This window comes from Perissodus microlepis, chromosome 18 (genome assembly GCF_051167445.1).
Source record: "Perissodus microlepis isolate ML-2025 ecotype Zambia chromosome 18, ASM5116744v1, whole genome shotgun sequence".
NCBI lineage: Eukaryota > Metazoa > Chordata > Actinopteri > Cichliformes > Cichlidae > Perissodus > Perissodus microlepis.
This window is the reverse complement of record NC_140478.1, coordinates 23853456-23873278: the sequence shown is the minus strand read 5'-3', so window position 1 is coordinate 23873278 and position 19823 is coordinate 23853456.

Genomic DNA, 19823 nt, shown 5'->3' with positions numbered 1-19823 from the left:
AGTAAAACATTTGCTTAAATGTTTGAGAAAGAGACTGCTCGGCCACATATCAAAATAGAGCTAATATGACCGTAATTCACCAAAAAGATTGACAATTTCTACATTACATTTATTGTAATTAAAAAAAGCTTAGTTAAAAAATGTCTGTAGTTTTTCAAGCCTTTATTTCTTTTATCAGAAATGGAATTCTGTTTTATAAAGAGCACTATTAATTGTATATAAAAATAAATAAAAATCACTACAACAACTACTACACTACTACTACTACAACAACAACAACAACAACAACAATAATAATAATAATAATAATAATAATAATAATAATAAGTGTTATTATAAAATTATTAGTTACTATATAATTATCATATAATCCACAAAAGTAAATCCCGGAAATATGACTTCAAATTAATCTTTAAAATTCAAATAAAGCTTATTTTAAAAACTGAAAATGTTCTTTGTCATTTTTGACATAATATTTTGTATATAATTAAATAATAGATTGACATGTAAATACACTTCACACGTCATCTGAATACTTGCAACTTAAAGTGTAATGTACTCTACACACAGAATATGTTCTTTTGTAATAAATAGTCATTACCCACTCATAATATTTAGTCACAATGTATTAAATAAATACATCTCATAATAATGGTGGTCCTAAGATAAAGTAATGATACATTTTTATTTTTTCTTTCCCTTGTGGGTGGGATGAGCTGCAGTACTTCACTCACATTTCATAATTATTGGGGGGGTTATATCCATTGAGTACAATAGCATAGACAATGTTAAACCCTAAAAAAGGGGATACATCAATCAGTCTCAGACACGATCTCTTCTCTTTCAGCAGCTTCATTCCGAATGATGTAGAAATATAGACATACAAATTCCCAAACTGGGAACTGTCTTCAGAAAGTGGAACAATGAGAAAATGTCTTTCACCAAGTATGTGTCGTTTCTACTGGTGTGCCTAAATTAAGTGTCAGATTGTTCTAATTATTTAGATAAGGTGATAAGAACATCCTATTTTCTAAGTAGAAAACTGATTTAAATACCACGGTAATAATGCATGAACCAGTGTTGGACTGGTAATCTGGGCTGATGGGTCAATATAATTTTTGTCTTTTTTTTGTCTGTTTGTTTGTTTGGTTTTTAAATAATCACGGTTTGTCACCTGGATCAACAATACCAGGGCCACTTTTTTTAGGCCCATTCCAGGCCTGGCATGGACTTTGCAACAACAGGTCTTATACCTTGTTGTAGATAAGTTTAAGATAAGATAAGATGACTTTAATTTAAAGTCTAGGCTAGTTTCATTATGGGAACCATCTTATTGGCATCAACTATGGCATTATGATGCCACTTATCCATCCATCCATCCATCTTCATCCGCTTTATCCGGGGCCGGGTCGCGGGGGCAGCAGCCTAAGCAGAGAAGCCCAGACCTCTCTGGGCTTCTCTCTAATCTCTCCAGCGTGTCCTGTGTCTGCCCCGGGGCCTCCTCCCGGTGGGACATGCCCAGAACACCAACCCCAGGAGGCGCCCAGGAGGCATCCTTGTCAGATAGCCAAACCACCTCAGCTGGCTCCTTTCAATGTGGAGGAGCAGCAGCTCTACTCTGAGCCCCTCCCGGATGGCCGAACTTCTCACCCTATCGCTAAGGGAGAGGCCAGCCATCCTTCGGAGGAAGCTCATTTCCGCCGCTTGTATGCGCAATCTCGTTCTTTCGGTCACTACCCACAGCTCGTGGCTATAGGTGAGGGTAGGGACGTAGATCGGTAAATTGAGAGCTTCGCTTTTACACTCAGCTCCCTCTTCACCACGACGGACCAGTGCAGCGTCCGCATCACTGCAGCCGCTGCACCAATCCGTCTGTCGATCTCCGGCTCCCTTCTCCTATCACTCGCGAACAAGACCCCGAGATACTTGAACTCCTCCACTTGGGGCGGGAACTCATCCCCGACCCGGAGTGGGCACTCCACCCTTTTCCGGCTGAGAACCATGGCCTCAGATTTGGAGGTGCTAATCCTCATTCCCGCTGCTTCACACTCGGCTGCGAACCACTCCAGTGCGAGCTGGAGGCCTTCACCCGATGAAGCCAACAGAACCACATCATCCGCGAAAAGCAGAGATGAGATTCTGAGGCCACTGAAGTGAAAGCCCTCCGCCACTTGGCTGCGCCTAGAAATCCTGTCCATAAAAATTATGAACAGAATCGGTGACAAAGGGCAGCCCTGGCGGAGCCCATCACCCACCGGGAACGAGTCCGACTTATTGCCGGCAATGCGAACCAAGCTCTTGCAACGGTTGTATAGGGATCGAATGGCCCGTAGCAATGGGCCAGACACCCCATACTCCAGTAGCACCTCCCACAGGACACCCCGAGGGACACAGTCGAATGCCTTCTCCAAGTCCACAAAACACATGTAGACTGGCTGGGCAAACTCCCATGCACCCTTGAATATCCTTGAGAGGATAAAGAGCTGGTCCAGTGTTCCATTGCTCCTCTTAAAAACTGCATTGTTCCTCTTAAAAACTGCTTTGTTCCTCCTAAATCTTTTTAAACAAGGAAACCACCACCACCCCACCACCCCAGTCTGCCAGTGCTCCAGACCTCAGTGCAACTTTGCAGAGACATGTCAGTTAGGACAGCCCTACAACATTAAGAACTTTCAGGAACTCAAGGCAAATCTGATCCATCCTAGGGGCCCTGCCACTGTGTAGTTGTTTAACCACATTAGTGACTTTGCAACCAGTGATGGGAGAGTAATCCCCCTTCCTTCCCATGCTCTGCTTTGCTTCCATGATAGAAGGTTTCAGTATGGGACTGAGGAGATCCTCAAAGAGTTCCACCGCCTTACTGTATCCTCAGTCGAGGTCAGCAGCGTCCCACTGCAGCTGTAGACAGTGTGTGTGGAATACTTCTTCCCCCTCATAAGTTGTCTGACGGTTCGGTAGAACCACTTTCAGGCTGACCAAAATTCCTGTTCCATGGGCTCTTCCCACACCCGTGTTTATGTTTCACCCACTGCCAGAGCAACATTGTGCTTGCCCTGCCTTTACCTGTCAGCTGCCTCTTGAGTCCCACAGGCTAACCAAGCCTGATAAAACTCCTGACAACTCCCTCTGGTCTTTAGCAACTGGTTCTGTATTTTTGGCCAGAACAGGCACCAACAACCTTGCAGCCACAGCTCCTTGCAACAGTCTCATCGATGGAGGTGCAAAACATGGTCCACTTGGACTAAATTTCTCAGACCTCCCTTGGAATGCAGTTGAAGCTCTGGCAGAGGTGGAAGTTGCCACAGGTTCCCAGTGCACCCTCACTATACATTTAGGTGTGCTAGTTCTGTCCATCATCCTCCCGCCCCCTCATCCCTGACAGGACCATGATGGAATCCTGATCAATAACTGGCTTATAGATAACAGTAATGGAGGCGCATTCATTCATTCTGCCAGAAATATGTGGTACTTTGTTCTTTATATTTCAGATGATTAATAAGGTCAGTAAAATGCTCCTGTAGAAGTGAACCACAAAGCTCTGGCATTGTGCTTAAAACTGTTAGTAATTCTGGCCTTTCCAAATAAATTAACAGTCACAGCACTAATGACATGGCTTCTTACTCAACTTGTCTGCCACGAATCTTAGTATAGCCCCTTTGCAATTTATGCAAAGGGGATATACTGGTTTATTTGTGCGGGGAAAGGGACACTCCAAATCCAACAACTGGTATATGTCAAATAGGTGTCCTACTTGAAGTATTTTTTTATTTAGCTATAGGTGGAAAAACACAATGTGCTGACAGGTTGGAGAGAACAGTTATTACTGTTCAGCATGATCTTTATGAGCGACTATACAAACAGCACTCACAGCCCCCACAAGTACGAGTACAGCCCTCACAACAGCTATGCAATTGGGAAATTATTAACAGCTGATATCTATTTTATGCATCATCTCTTGGAATTGTGCAATCAAAGCTTCATCATCATCATCATATGACCCCTCAACCTGAGTGTAGGGAATAAACCAACTAAATTTATGGGAAACTGCAGGAACAGTCTGAATCCTTACGATGAATAAACACTTTAATAACACAATTTGTAAAAATACATTCCTCTTTCAGCACTTCGCACATCTCTGATAAGTTGCTGCAGTAATTATAAGGCCAAAACCAACTCTTACAGAAGGGTAAGAGCGCACAGAGTATCATTACCATCACAGCAGATTCCTTTGTGACACATTAGGTGATCATTCAAAAGCTCTCCTATCCCCCACAGAAGGCCAACAACTTCCAAATCCTGGCCCAAATATCCTTTTTATGCCAGCTGTGATTTTAACTCATGTAAACGGTATTCTGGGAATCACTGACAGAAAGTATATACATAACACTGGTGGCATCTCTCATTAGGGCAGCTCCAGGTCCTAGAGGGCCAGTGAGTTGGCCCACCATTCTTATTTTCTCCATCTCATGTCCTCTTTTGTTCCCCTCACTTTCAACCCATTGCCATCTTCCCAGTCGAGTTACTGTTCCAGTCAGAAGATATGGACCAGTGACACTTTAATGACAGCAAAGGTGATACATGCCAGAAAACTTGGTTCACCTTGGTTGCTATGGCAACAGAGCACATGAGCAGAGAAAATGCAGAATTCTCGAAGATTTTAAATAAAACGAGCCGGTAAGTGATGACTTTACAATATATAGACAGTGAAACCACTTTTTAAATTACGTATATTAAATATTATAATATATATTATTATATTGCATACCTTAATTTTCCTGACATCTAAAAGTGTTACATTGTTTGCAGCCTAACAAAGGAGTAGTTCCCATCCCCTTTTGACTGATGTACCCCCACAGCCGCATCAGATTATCTTGAGTACACCTCCAGTGGCAACACCACATGTTTAATAAATGTTCTTATAAACAGATTCTAAACTCCAATAACTATTGGTTATTGTTACAAACAACCACTAACTATATCATTATTTGAATTTGGCTGTTTTAATCAAATATTTACGGACATTTACAAATAGTTGTCATGTACCTGTAAAATCATGCTAATATTGATTTTCTGGTTACTGTACTAAAGAATAGTTATAAATTATTAGATTTTTATAACGTATAAAATTTCCACATAACCACAGGCTAAGGTAGGAGTATGACCCTGGGTACTAGAATTGCTTTATGAGAATCAAGTTCTAAACCTGTGACATGCTGTTTAATGTAAAGCTCTACATGGCAGGTGATGAATCTTTGTTCACAAAATGTGCCAAAATGTCAGTGAGACAGTGAGTGCAGGAGAAGGATATGGCGACCTTAGCGGTAGACTAGCCTCAACATATTGCACCTGTTAAATTATTGACCCACTCTCCATCTTTTGGTCCGGCAGCTGCGAGGACCTGTACCTTCCGATTAGCTGCAGAGCTGTCAGCATAGTAGACCAGGGTCTTTGGTGCTGTCATCCTCACTGATACTTTGTGACATGGCTGTCAACGGTGTCCCCATCCTGTTTTATATTTTATATGGTGCACCAGACCTGCCTGTCACATCACCCAAGGAGAAAGGCAGTCATCAACTTAAAGATGAAGCAGCTGAGTTTTGGATCTACAGTGTGCAGGTCTCTCTGAGAACATTAAATACAGTGTAGTTGATGTCCATCTTTTACTCTAATAAAGAAAATGAAACAGACTTTTAACAATGTAAATTTTAAAATCAGAAAAAGAAAAATCTACATTTTGAATTTTGAATAGCATGCTCTGTTTCTACTCTTTTGCTTAGGTTTAGGTGCTCAATTGAAATTTTCTATTTCCATAGCAAACTCTTCACTTGTGAAAAGAAAACAAAGGCTTCTCTGAGCAGTTTGGTACCTAATACTATTCTGTCTCCTATCACTTGGGGGCAGTGTTGAAGCAAAAACTATGAGACACAGTTTTCCAAAACAAGATTGAAAAGGTCCAGGAGACATTTTGCTCTCTGTGCGATTTATCTCATAATTTCATGAAATGCAGTGCAGAATTATTCAACATGGAAAAAAATATCCATGATGAATCATATAAATTGAACATGAATTATATACACTGTCAATGGCCAAGTAAAAGAAGTGAGTGGTATATAATGGCATTGCTCATTTGTTCATACAAACTTAAAACGCACAAAACAGCATAACTCCTCCTGTAGTATTAATTCATGTAAGAGATCAATTATGTGAATTGGTGTGACATTAATACCAGTGTTTTCCACTAATCGCTCTGTTTAAGAGCTGTAGAAAGCTAATGATCTCAAGCACTTTAATCTTCTATCATCGGCAACCATATTCTGATCACTGCTGGATCATTATAGTCAGCTAATATCTGACATTCCATATTTCTGCGTAGTATCAGCATACAATGGTAATGTGTACATTCAAATTTGCCATATTATTTGATAATACAATAGTATATAGGTAAAAACCATGACATTTATCATATACAAGTGTGCCTTTTTGTATTCATTCAACATCTCAGCAGGTATGTTTTATATCATTCTTACTCCTGGGAAAGACGAGTCAATATATTTTAAACCACTTTTTAATGATATGACAGTTTTATTATCTTATAAATGCAAAAATGATTTTTGTCTACCACCTTTGTCTTAAAAAATGCAAATTTGAATCCCAATGAGACCTTTGAACAACAAGAAACAAGTAAATGAATTGAATAAGCATACATTCATTAGTAATGCTTCATGTTGTCATTACTGACACATTACTGCTGACTTATAGGTGTTCTACCCAAAATTCACATATGATAAAAACTGTAATAAGCATACAATTACAATAAAAGTTAAACTTGCTTATTTTTAAGAAGTATGCTTAAATATATCTATGCAGTACTTGTATAAGACAGGTCTTTATTTATACATTTATGCATATTATATTGTTTTTACATCAAATATACATTAATAATTTAACCATATAAAATCGCATCGATCAAATGTTTTTCTGTGTGCAAAGAAATCAAAAACACTTGACAGTTATTGCTTTAAATCTATAATATCCATTAGTACATGGATGTGTGTCACAGTTACCCTTTTCCAACACCTTTGCCGTCCTTGCAGTGAGCTTATTCATACCCCCCACCAACAGATTATGCAGCAGCACACAGAGCAATGTGAAGGTTGGCCTTTTGTGTCCTCATGCATTTTCTGCTTTAGTCTTTAATGATATCATTGCCTAGCTAAGTCATCTTTTATAGCTGACACCCCACAGGGTGGCCAATATTTAGTCTGTGTGGTGCGTGTATGTGTGTGTGGTCTGTACCCCAGGCTTCCCAAATGTAGAGCCTGACAAGCCCTATTTAGCCTTGAATTTTAGACCGAAACTCTAATATGAAGCTAAAATACCACTACGTGAAACAGGCGCCCAGCACAACTTTGAAATAATTGAGACAAACTCATTCAGTCATGGCTCATTTAATATAATGAGCAAAGTGAGCTGTTCAATTTGCATACTGATAAGATGCCGCCATCAGATTAAATAGCTCTGGCTCATAGATACTCATTGTGGATATTACGTTTAATCAGAGCATGGATTTACTTTACAAACATACTCGGAGAAGTGCAAACTAAGGCTTTCAATTAAGCCATTGCCAGGTCTTAATCATCTTCACAACAAATTTGGTCAGCAGCTTCCTGAGTCATGTTGCCATAAGACATGACTTATATTAAAGTTTAACACTGAATTAACACAATAGACATTTGGTCATTGCCAATTAATTCCAAGAAGAAATCAGGTCTTTTTCAGTACTATACATATTTCTTGTGTTGGCTTTGGGAACTTACATTATGACCCTTTTGGCCCTTCTTTATAGTTAATTCTATGGAAGTCTCCTGCTGCATAAGTTAACTCCTTTCTCTCCCTGTTCCAGCAGATTCCCACACACGGGTGTTCTTCCTGACTGTTTGTATTGCAGTAGTATAGCTGACACCAAAACAATGAGGGCAACAGCACTGGCTGGTCTAAATCACATGTTTGTGCAGTGGCTCCAAGCCTGATTCTAGAGCCCACAGACCTGTAGAGCAAGACTTTGTGAAAGGAAGCAGATGGTGACATGAATAGTGCAGCAGGTCTCGTCCACCCCCGCCCATTGCCTTGCGTGCAGCACATTACCTCAACAAATGCTTCACATAATTGATGTGCTGGAATGGCCCCCATCATCACTGGATTTTGCAGAGAGGCAGAATCATCAAGGTCGCCTCTGCTACTCTGACATACTAACCACAGAGTAATACTGGGACAATGACTTCTTAAAGAGCGCAGACATTCTTAAAACTTTGAATACCACTATATACATGTTAAAAATCAGTTATCTGACCACATACAAACTGTAGTTTATTTCATAAATTCCAATACGTTTGTTTTATCATTGTTTGCCTCCTATCAGAACACATTTCCATTTTTACAGAAAAACACTCTATCATCCTAAATACCTATCTGTCTACCAGGTACTGGATATTTTTGGAGTGGGTGGGGGACACACAGAAACAGCTTAATTATACATGGTAGCCCTTGGCAACATACAACATTAAACTTGTATGATTTGGTTTAGACAGGAGTTGCCAGAATCTGTTATGTGACCCTGCCAGCCCAGTGATATGCCACCGTGCTACCAGTTTAATTCATAAAACCATAAACTAAGTGGTTTTCTGTTAAAATAATTTGGAAAAGATTAACCTGTTTCTATCAATTTCTCTAGTTTCTACATCAATATTTAACACTCGGCATGCTTAACGATCAGCTTACAACAACTGCTTCTGCACCACCACCGCATATGTTTAATGTTTAAAAAGTTTAATGATCTGAAAAAACATGAGCCATCTGTCAAAACTAGCTCATAGAATGTTGATAATTTAGAGAATGCAAATCATCTGTGTTTTTCAAATACTGAAAGTGGAAATAAGGCAAATAACACTTTTTATTATAGCTTACTTCACAAATTGCAACATATCACACAGGTCCCCTATGTGTAAATATATAATTCTTTAAAGTCCGTTTTTGGCGTTGAGAACAAACCTGAGGTTGACACTTTTATTTTTATTTAGATGTTTTGGCAGATTGGTGTGGAACTGACATTAATGCCTCAATTTAATTCATTCTAATAACTTTAATTATCTTTAACAGCAAAGAGTAACATTCTATTAGACTCAGCGATACTTCGGTTTAGTGCTAATTATCATATTGATAGTGAACATGCTATCAGGTTTATGCTAGCATTTGCATGGCGATTAGTTTGAATGCCCCTTTGCTCTCTGTGATTGCCATGAAAATTCAATTAGCAAGCTTCCATGTGAACTGTGAAAAATGCTACCAATTAGAAGTTAATAACTTGTCAGTCACAATGCAAAACTTCTAAACATTGACCAAAACATGGTTTGAAGACATGTAAGCCCAAGGGAGGATGTCACATTTCCTCTGGATATTCATTTTTTTTGGACTTAAATCTGCATAGCGGAAAACAACAACAGGCAACTGGCCTCGTCAAGGTGAAACACAAGTGTTATTTTATTTATGCCCTAACCAACTCCCACACCCCCACCCCCCTTGGTCTGCTGTGTCTCCCCTCCCTGGGGAGCCAGGCTGCTCTGCCCCAGAAAGTTGACATGCCCAGGCAGAGGGAAGCAGAAGCAGTAGGGGGAGATGGGCAGCTTGGTGGTCACCCAGACAGAGCTGGCATTGAACACATGCAGCAGTTCTCCTCTGATGCACCAACACAGACATTCCCAAACACTTGCTCGACCTTGGGTGACAACAGGGGTTGGTAGGTGAGACAAAAAAGAAGGAAAAGGATCAACTTTTTATTTCACTTGTGTGTCAAAAGCTGTGTTGAGATACATTTAGCTTTGGTCTAGAGCTAAGCCTTATCTTTGTGTTTTAAAAGTAAATGTAAATAAAGTTTATTTTAGAAATTGATAGTATTTTAAACATGCATAATTGGATCAGTGGCAGATTGCTTTTGCAGTTTCTTCTTTACCCCACTATTCTGCTTTCTGTTAAAGATTGATTGGTTGAGAGAAAGATTGACATGTCAACGACAGCTGCCCGGCACACCATCGCCTGTTAGGCCAATGCACCCTGACAGCTAGCTGACACCCCAATTTCCTGCATGCTGTCTTTTAAGGAAAGCTTAGGAAATCTTCTCCACCACCCTCCCTGTTCCTCCTGCTTAATTTCTTTCCATCACTTGTCATCTGATTATGGGGTTGTTCACTTTCTTATGTCAGCAGATGGAAAGGGGGTTAATGACGGTGGTTGAGAGTGCTTCGATATACCCCTTCTGAGTGTGTATAATGGATTAAAAGGAGGGTGGACTGAGTGCTATATGTCCACGAGTGACTTTCTTTAATTTGTTTACACACATGTTGCAAGTATATGTTTTACTTAAGAATGTAAGTAAATAATGTAAATATACTGTTAGATTACAACCACAGTTCTAGAAAAGCTGGAAAGCTGTATAAAATATGGGTAAAACAGAATGCAATGATTTGCAATTGTCAAAAGCCCATATTTGATTAACAATAGAACATAGTAAACATATGAAATGTTTAAAGTGGCATTTTGAATTTGATAGTAGTGAGAGATCTCAAAGAAGTTGGGCAAGAAAAGGTAAAGTGACTGGAGCTATACAAAGACTTTAAATAAGACTTTAAATATCTCATAATCAAAGGCTTCAGTTAATCTGAAGAAATCTCTGTGTACAAGGATCAAGTCCAAAGATCTTGACAAAGGTAGGATGGATGTGATCTTCAGAACCATTTGGCCTGTTTTCAGCACCACATTTCTCTTGCAAGTCCAGCAACTTGTCTTCTCAGTTTCCAGACATTTACCAAATGTTAAAGATGAGGACCTATTCTGTTGATCGATTGTATAAGGTAGGTAGGTAGGTAGGTAGGTAGGTAGGTAGGTAGGTAGATAGATAGATAGATAGATAGATAGATAGATAGATAGATAGATAGATAGATAGATAGATAGATAGATAGATAGATAGATAGATAGATAGATAGATAGATAGATAGATAGATAGATAGATAGATAGATAGATAGATAGATAGATAGATAGATAGATAGATAGATAGATCATAATATTAGTTTGAACCCTTGCATGATTTTGCCTGGGAAAAATTAAATTGAATTTAAGGCGATTTATGCTTGATGGGTTTGCTTGTTTTTTGTCCTTTTTTGTCTAGTTTTTTTTAGAGCTCCTTTGTTTAAATTGAGACCACAAGCAAAATGTTGTTGTTTCTTCAGTCATGATATTCATGTCAACAGTGAAAGCGGTACTGAAATTTCCACCATTAACAACTCCCAGTGCAGAATATTGTAACGCAATAGAATAACCTAATAACGGTTACTTTGTGTGGCTCTAGTGTAAGGTAATCTGTGCCTCCATACATTCCACCTCCCTATAATAAGAAATACCATCCTCTTTTTAGACGTGAATTAATGAGCCAGCATAACAGCCTTTCCATCCGCAGATTTGGATCAGATTATAAACATGGCACCCTAACCACACAAACACTTCTGCCCCTTCCTTGTCTTCCTGGGAATGAATTCACTTCATGTCGTATAATGAGAGTCAGTATGGGGTCCATATGGTTACAGCAGGGTTGGGTAGGAGTGGAGAAAAGAAGACAGGAAGGGGGTAATGCACGTTTTAATGAGATGTGAGTCTCTGTGGCACACCTGCACTCCAGCGATCTGTGAAGATTGCTCACTAGAGCCTAGAGAGGTATAAGGCCTTAGTTAAGTGTTAGAGAAAAGCCTTCCAGTGCTTAAAATGCAGCACTGGCTTCATCAACTATAGCAAATCCACTAACCTAATTGATTTAGGCATAACTCCTGAAAATTAGCACTTCCAGATTTTCCCTTTTGCACAATAAACAACAACAACAACAAAAAAAAGTTAATCAGGTATAACCCCTAATTTATTAGCATGTGTTTGTTGGTCATTTTGGCTTTCTGTCCAAACTCGATATGGTTCAAAGTGGATTGTGACTCACAGTGCACAGTGTCTGTAACTCAGCCTATGCTTTCTTTTCTGTTGCATCTAGTTAGGCATTTGCCTACCACATGGCAGAATCTGAGCAATTCATTTGTGCCATGTGTTTGCTGCTTGGCATAGCTGCTGTTGGATTGTCTGTGTCACATGATAAAGAGATGGCAGCCAGGAACTGTTGGGAGGTACAGTACAAGAGATGCTGAACAGTTTAAATGGAGGTTTAAACGATTCTGTATATGTTAATGAAGGAATGTTTGTTTGATAAAAAAAGAATAATTCATATAATTGGTGCAAACAAAAACAGACAGAGTGAGACACACACACTGCATATCATATCATAGCTATTGTAGTTATATATATATATATATATATATATATATATATGTATATATATGTGTGTGTGTGTGTGTGTTTTCTTGTCCTTGATGTCTTGAAGGAAAAGGAACAAAGTTCCTCTGCAACATGGCATTCAGCTCATTTAGTAATACAATACAATAGAAAACTGCTGTAGCTTTTACTGTCATTCAAAACTCTCTGTGATTTCACATAGCAGTCCAACTGGGCTAAATTATCGTGGTTTGACTGAGAAACAGCTGCTCAAGGTCAAACTAAGACAAACAGCATGTTATCCTGAGCCAGAGGGGGACAGAGTCGACTCATCTCACACAAGAAGACCACACCAAGACCACTGGGGGCCTATTAGGGGCTACAGATTGTAGGGCCTTGTCATGCATCCACTCTATTTATGCCTCTCAGTTGTCTTTTAAATAATGCATCTCTGTTTAAGCAGAGTGATGCTTTTTTAAATGCTGCACCTGGCACACTTTGGTATTCTGCAGTTTGCTCTCTCCCGGGGCACAGATTTTTATAAGGCTTTTTGAGGAGGCTTTGGTTTGGAGATGTGAGGAGAGAATATGACTGAACTGGGAACTGCTGCGTGACAATAATGTTAGTTGAGGGAAGGGTCGGTTTGTATTGTGTAGTCAATGGAATGCACAGTGCATAATGAAACAGGAGAGGGGGGGATAGGATAGAGAAATAAAAGTACAGAGATCCTGCAATTACAATTCTGCATGGATTTCTGTCACTCTAGACATTGAAATTCAACTTAATTTTGGAACTTTAATTAAAAAGGAAGAATGCACTTCCGCTATGTCCCGCCAAATTAAATAAATTATTGTTTTATTTGAGTAAATAAATAGTAATATTTTGGTATACCTATGAATATTTCTACTAACACGGGATCATTACAATTTATTTCAAATTTGCTTCCATTTCCATTCGATTTGCGCACATTTCTGAGTTGGATACAGTTCAAAGTTATAAAGCTAAAAAGGCGTCTCAAAGGCTTAGTAGAAAAAGTACTGCCACACTGATCTGGGTGGTTAGTGTGCATTTTTTGGCAGACTTTTGATTCTGACCCATTTAGAAAAATCGAGTTGACTGAAGGCTCCATTCGCTAAATCTTGATTACCTGAATTATTTTGTTCTCTTCAGTAGAATTTGTCTTCTCTTTTTGTTCACCATTAACACAGTTAATACTGCAGTGGGTAGCTTAATGTAACTGTTGAGTTTATGTTTACGTTTTTTTAATCTCAGTGCTCCAATCAGCTAACATATAACCTACAATGACTCAATAGTTAGGACATCTATGTTCTTGATAACAGGATATGTTTCCAATTGCATATTTAGTTGTGCTTTACAAAAGGGGTAAAGCTGAAATCCTTCAGATTTCATTGGCTTTCTTAAATATGGATGTGACTTTGTGAATACTGTAAAGTAAATGACAAAACCTTTTCTCGCATTCCTGGTGTGCACTTCCTTCAGGAAGTAGCTATAGTCATTTAATCTTAACTCTGATTCTGACAAAAGTTTTTCCTACCGCCTGCCTATCTGGCTTTTATATGTTACTAAACAAGCTCATAAAAATTAAGGCAATAAAGCTTTAAAAGTCCAGTTCATTTCTTTTAAAGATGCATATTCTTAATAAGAATTTGAATAATTTCAAAAATATGATTTTTTTTTACTTATTTATATAATTTTGGAAGTGAAAATCTACCCAAGGTCATCTCAGTCTTGGCCAAAACTGTTAGATGCCTTTTGTGTTTCCCTATTCTGCTCATAGCACACTCTGGAGCCTGTACCTTGATACACCGGCCGCAGCAATATCAGCCACTGGGAGGCAAGATTAGAGTCCCACAAAGTCTGCATAGAAGACTGAAAGTGTAGACATGGCATAAATTCTAGTTTGTAATCCAGGAGATACTGTTTTGCTACCTGTTGAATTTTTTTGTCTGTTAATTTCATTTCTTTTGTAATTTGTTTGTCTATTTCTAAATGTTTTTTTCTTTTCATTCACTTTTAATATGCTGTAAAAAGAATGATAAACCAATTGGTGGGGATTTAACCTTAATCTCAAAGCCACATTGGCCAATCTGAAGCACTTTCTTTAAAGGATTCAGATGAAACTGGAGGTAACTTAATTGATATTAAAGACATTTGATTTCACACTCCTGGATCTTGAGGAACATTTTTGCTCTGACTTCAGACAAATCTCTGGCTACAGAGTTGGCAACACCAAAATCAACAAGCAACAAGTCTAACATCAGTTATAGAAAAGCTACCTGCAGAGCTTTTGACTAGTGAAAAGAGTCCATATTGCTAAAACACAATGCTTGTTGTCTAAAAAAAAGGAATCATTCACTGTTTAACACTCTTTAACGTCAGTTTTTATACATTTTGCCGATACAACAGGATTGACAGCTGGAACAGGTGCTTTTGGAAGAGCCAAACATTTGCTCGATGGATTTATGTACATATACCTCTCACCCACAAGTTATGTGCTATACAAAACGTAAAATGCTAAGTAAAGTTTTCTATGCTGCTAAAAATCTACAAGTTCAGAAGTCAGAGATTTAAAAAAAAAAAGAAAAAAAGGAGAAGAATCTCATGTTTAAAAAGGATGTGATGATGTGTGTGTGTGTGTGTGTGTGCGCGTGTGTGAAGGATGCGTGTACACATATATTCACTCTGAGGAGATTACATGTCTCAGCGAGAAATGGAGAAAAGCCATTCTAAAACCTGCTCAGTACAAAAGCAAACATTAATAATAAGGGAATTAAAAATTTTAATCATGGACTTATTTAACATGGTAATTGCTTGTGGCAAAAGTAAAGGACCAAATGATTAAATGCTTGATTATAAAAATTCTGCATCCTTTATTACAAGTATAATTTAATGCTGTCCCCTACAGATCGAGTCCTGGTATTCTGGGGAGCTACCGTCACCAATTTCAAAACACCTCTGTTAGACAAATGTTTAGCATATTCAGCATACCAAGATCAATATGTTGTCCAGGAATAGCATCTCTCGCACCCTGCAATTAATTCACTGATGTCGACCTCTGGCTTGAGTTTTAGTGAAGCCAACATCAAACCCCTGCAAATGGGACAGAAAGGGACATAAAACAAATGACCTGTTTTAGTACTCCTCATCAAAGCCAACAATAAAAAATCAAATAGGGCAGCAGCAACCAGGATCTTTTGCAATTGCCTTAAAGTAAGACACTAAATGACAAAGGTCAGCTTGCCATTGATCTGTCTACAGCAAATCAACATTTACGTTCACACTTTGGATGGAAAAGTATTTGGAGGATTTAAGCAGTTTATACAGTCTATTTCATACACAGTTTTAAATGTTGAAATAATTGTTGTTAAATGAAGAGCAACAAAATATGGACCAAATACAAATGAGGGTTTGTTTTGTACTCTTAGAAGTGATGTAGAAACATACTGGAAAGTACGCAGAAATGCATATCAAGTATTGCAAACACATCTATAGAGGTCTTGTTTAGAATCTCAAAGTGTTTTATGAAGACATAGGTAAATGTGACATGCAGTCTAAAGCAATAAATGGTCAGTAAGACTAAAAAAGTGCTTTATGTAAACCCATTTCCAGTGTATCAAACATCTGTGTTTTTATCAATAAAAACAAAACAAAACATGAAATTGCTTTATTTCCTTTGGGTGTAATTTTAATGAGACCTGCCCCCATCTATTATCTAAGAGTTAAAGAAAATATGTCAGTAGCTATGAGCTTTAAATCTGAAGGTTTTTGTTGTCATTTACAACATCCTACTCAAGGCAAAATGTTTCAGTATACTTTGAAAGGGTTTTATCAGAATAACACAATATACTAAATCAGATTTACTTTTCAATATTGACACAGCATCTGCGCTCCCTGCCTGTCACATCCTTCATCCCTGCAACTTTGATCAAAGAAAAAGTCTGCCTCACCTGCTATTAAACACCATCGTAATAATGTTTGCCAGACATTTTCACTAATTCATTTGCACTCCATTTATAATTACAATATTTTCAGCCACACTTTGACTTACAAAAGCTGGGTACTCATTAGTGACATTATGCTTTCACATGATGTAAAGATAAGTCGTGCTGGTTTCTAGTTTTAACACCATCAATTTACAATAATTTATTCACTGGAATTTTGTCTTTGAATGATTTTGTTATGGTTTTTAGCCACATTATAAGAGTTTTATGCTATTTTATGTTGTTTTTTTTTAATTTATCAACTATGAAGTAATCTGTATTTTTTTGTAGCTCATCTCTTGCCTACATGCTTTTTGTTTGTTTGTTTGTTTTGTTTGCTTGTTTTGTTTTGTCCTACATTTTACTAGTTTGCACAAATGTGTGACTGAAACCACATTGATTGAAAATCATATTGACTGTAAGTACTCATTATAGGTAAAATATATTTAAACATTGTTAAATGCACCCAAAAATTCTTTCAACTCCATTACATGTTGAAACTCTTATTTATCAACCAGCTTGTTAAGGTAAGAGCCTTTGAACACTTTTTGAACTTTAATTGGATTGGCCACTAATGGATGCTGGGCACCTTGCACCCCTCCAGCAGCTTGCAACCCTGGGGTCCCAGTTTATGAAGTCCTCAGTTACACTACGCCTGTATGACACCCTATTAGAAAGCAAAACTTGGAGCAAGTAGATCTGGCAATGAAACTCAAATAAGCAGTATTGACTTAAAAATACAGGTAAAATAAATAGGTGATAAAGTAATATTTAATATAAAATATAGCAATAATAAAAAAAAAAGATTTCTCTTTTTACACGAGAGAGTAAGACCTTCACTATAAACCCAAATCACTGACAACCTATAGTCATCAATAATCTGGAGATTAGCCTCTGTTGGCTATCTGTAGTCACCAATGACAAAGATAGAGAGCTAGGCAGATTAGATGAGAGTGTTATATTTTTGTACTCTGATCAAGTGAAGAAAATGATGGATGGACTAATACCTGTCTGTGTCGCCCTCCACTCCTGGCTTGAGCTTTATTGAGGTCTTTAGATTCACTTATCTGCAGGCCCGCTGGTTATCTCTCTCTTCTCTTTCAATGACAAGTGCCACCTCAGAGAAACACTGCAGATGCTCTTTTCCCTAAACAAAGGAATTCAAACTGCTGCTGCCTCTATGTTCCATAATGCATATCAAGGGTGAAGTAAATGCTCAGTTTCACCACTACCAACAAAATTATTTCATAATATATCCTAATAACTGATTCCAAATTATACTTCCATACATCATCAACATTGGGCTGCTTTTCAAGTGAAAAACCAAAAACTCCTTGAAAGCGTGCTGAAATCTCCACTCTTTTGTTCTGACCATATGACTGGTAAACATTGTTTCCATGTTTTTTTTGTTCCTTATCTAATTCAGCACATTGGATCTCAACCAAATAAGCAGCAATACCTTTGCATGGGTTTGAACATCTGTGTTTGATGATTGTCAATACTGTGCCAGTTGTCCTTGTTTTCTGCTGCCAGCACAAACACACAAAGGGTGGAAAGTGAGGTCGCAATTCAGTTTCGTTTGATTTCAGTTTATCCTTTTGACCAGGCGGTATTTGAACAAGTTTTGTAATCTCACTGACTGGCATCTGAATGGACTGACCCAATACAGTTACTGGTGCTTATATTCCAACTTTTCCTCAGCTAGACTAAGTGCTGCGTACTGAGAAGCATTTGTTTGCTCTGTTTTTGTTTACAAAAAATGTTTTGTTTGAGTTAGTGAGACACACTTTTGAGAAGCAGTTTCTGCATATTCATTACATTTTACAGGCACTTCAAAACACCTTTTTCAATCTGTCTTCAAGCAAAGACAGCTTATTGGTATTAAATATCCTTTGCTATGATCATCCCATTTACTCAGCTGTGAGCAACATAGAGGACGCTTATCTACCTAATACCCTACTGCCTTGAGGCAAACTCTTCTTTTCCCCATCGGGGTGTTGGGTCAAGTCCAAATCTCTATCACCAACATCGGGTATGACTCAGTTGAGTACTGGAAGTATGGACTGCTGTCATTTTATGTTGATCATTAACCAACTGGTTCTTCCTTGTGTAGATCTTATCAGCATATTAAATTAAAAAAAGAAAGCTATGTTAGTGTTGTTACCTTCAGATATGGTGGAACTTACCATTTAACGTGCATTAAGTGTTATTAAAGTATTATTAAATACTATATTAAATGTCCTTATTGCTTGATGCTTTCTTTCAAACAACAGGAACAAATTACTAAAAGTTATAGATTTGCATTTTCTATTTCCAGTATGCAACACACATCTATTTTTCCTATTAAAAAAGACACTGTTGTCATTTACAATAATTAACATAGCTACAATAAAAAGATTCTGCTGTCATGTGGGATACAGAAAGTTCATCAGTGCAAAGAAAAATAAGAAAAAAAATCATATAATCACAGGTAAGAATTTATAATAAAAAGCATGTTCAGCCTTCCACTGCAGCTCTACCTTTAGATTCTTAAACATTTATTTAAGAATACATGTCAAAAAGTTGCAGTTTGCCCGACAGTTAGCAAGTGTGACACTTTGCATTGAAAAGACAGGAACACCATGATGTCACCTAGCCTGCTTTTTTTAGATGCCCTGCCTCTGATGGGGAGTTGTTTCAAGGAACGCCCTAGGGTCTACGGTGTCTCAAAGAACTCTAAGAAATGCCCTTGACTGTCTCAAGAGCACTTCACAATGTAAAGGTAGTCAAACAAAGAGCAATTACATAGCTGATTGTGTGGTATCCACAGTAATGTTAAATATCTATGTATTATTGTAATTATGGCTGTACATAAAGAAAAGCTTAGGTTTTAAAATCTTAAGAAGTACTTGCTCAGAAATAAAAGTAAATAAATAAAATATTTAAAAAATGCATTATATATTTGTTTTCAGCTGAAATCCCCATATAACCCTATCTATCTATCTATCTATCTATCTATCAAATAATCATGTGATATGAGATAGTGTTGAGAGTTAGACAACAGTGAAAAGTATTTGAAAGTAACAAAAAGAAACTGCTGCATCAGCACTGTCATGCATTTAAAGATTAAACTTTCAAGAGGAGGAAAGTATCTGCCAACTTACATCAGTGCAATCTGTGAATCCAATCTAGAGCTAGCAGCCATGGTGACAGTCACTGAAGAGGGGAAAACAATCTTAAACTCAACATAAGCTGTGGAAAGAGTACAGCCTTGTTCTACCAAATGGATCTAATTTATTTAGCAGAACAGGTGTTATAAAAAACAATTATTTTGTAGAGATATTTTTAACAGTAAATACACATTAGGTGCTGAAATCAAAGCAAAATCTAGGAGACGGCTCCTTTAAGCCTTGAAAAGAATACCCAAACTGAAACTTTCAGCCTTAAATCCATCATGAGTTGAAGGACAATGTCAGATGAAACAT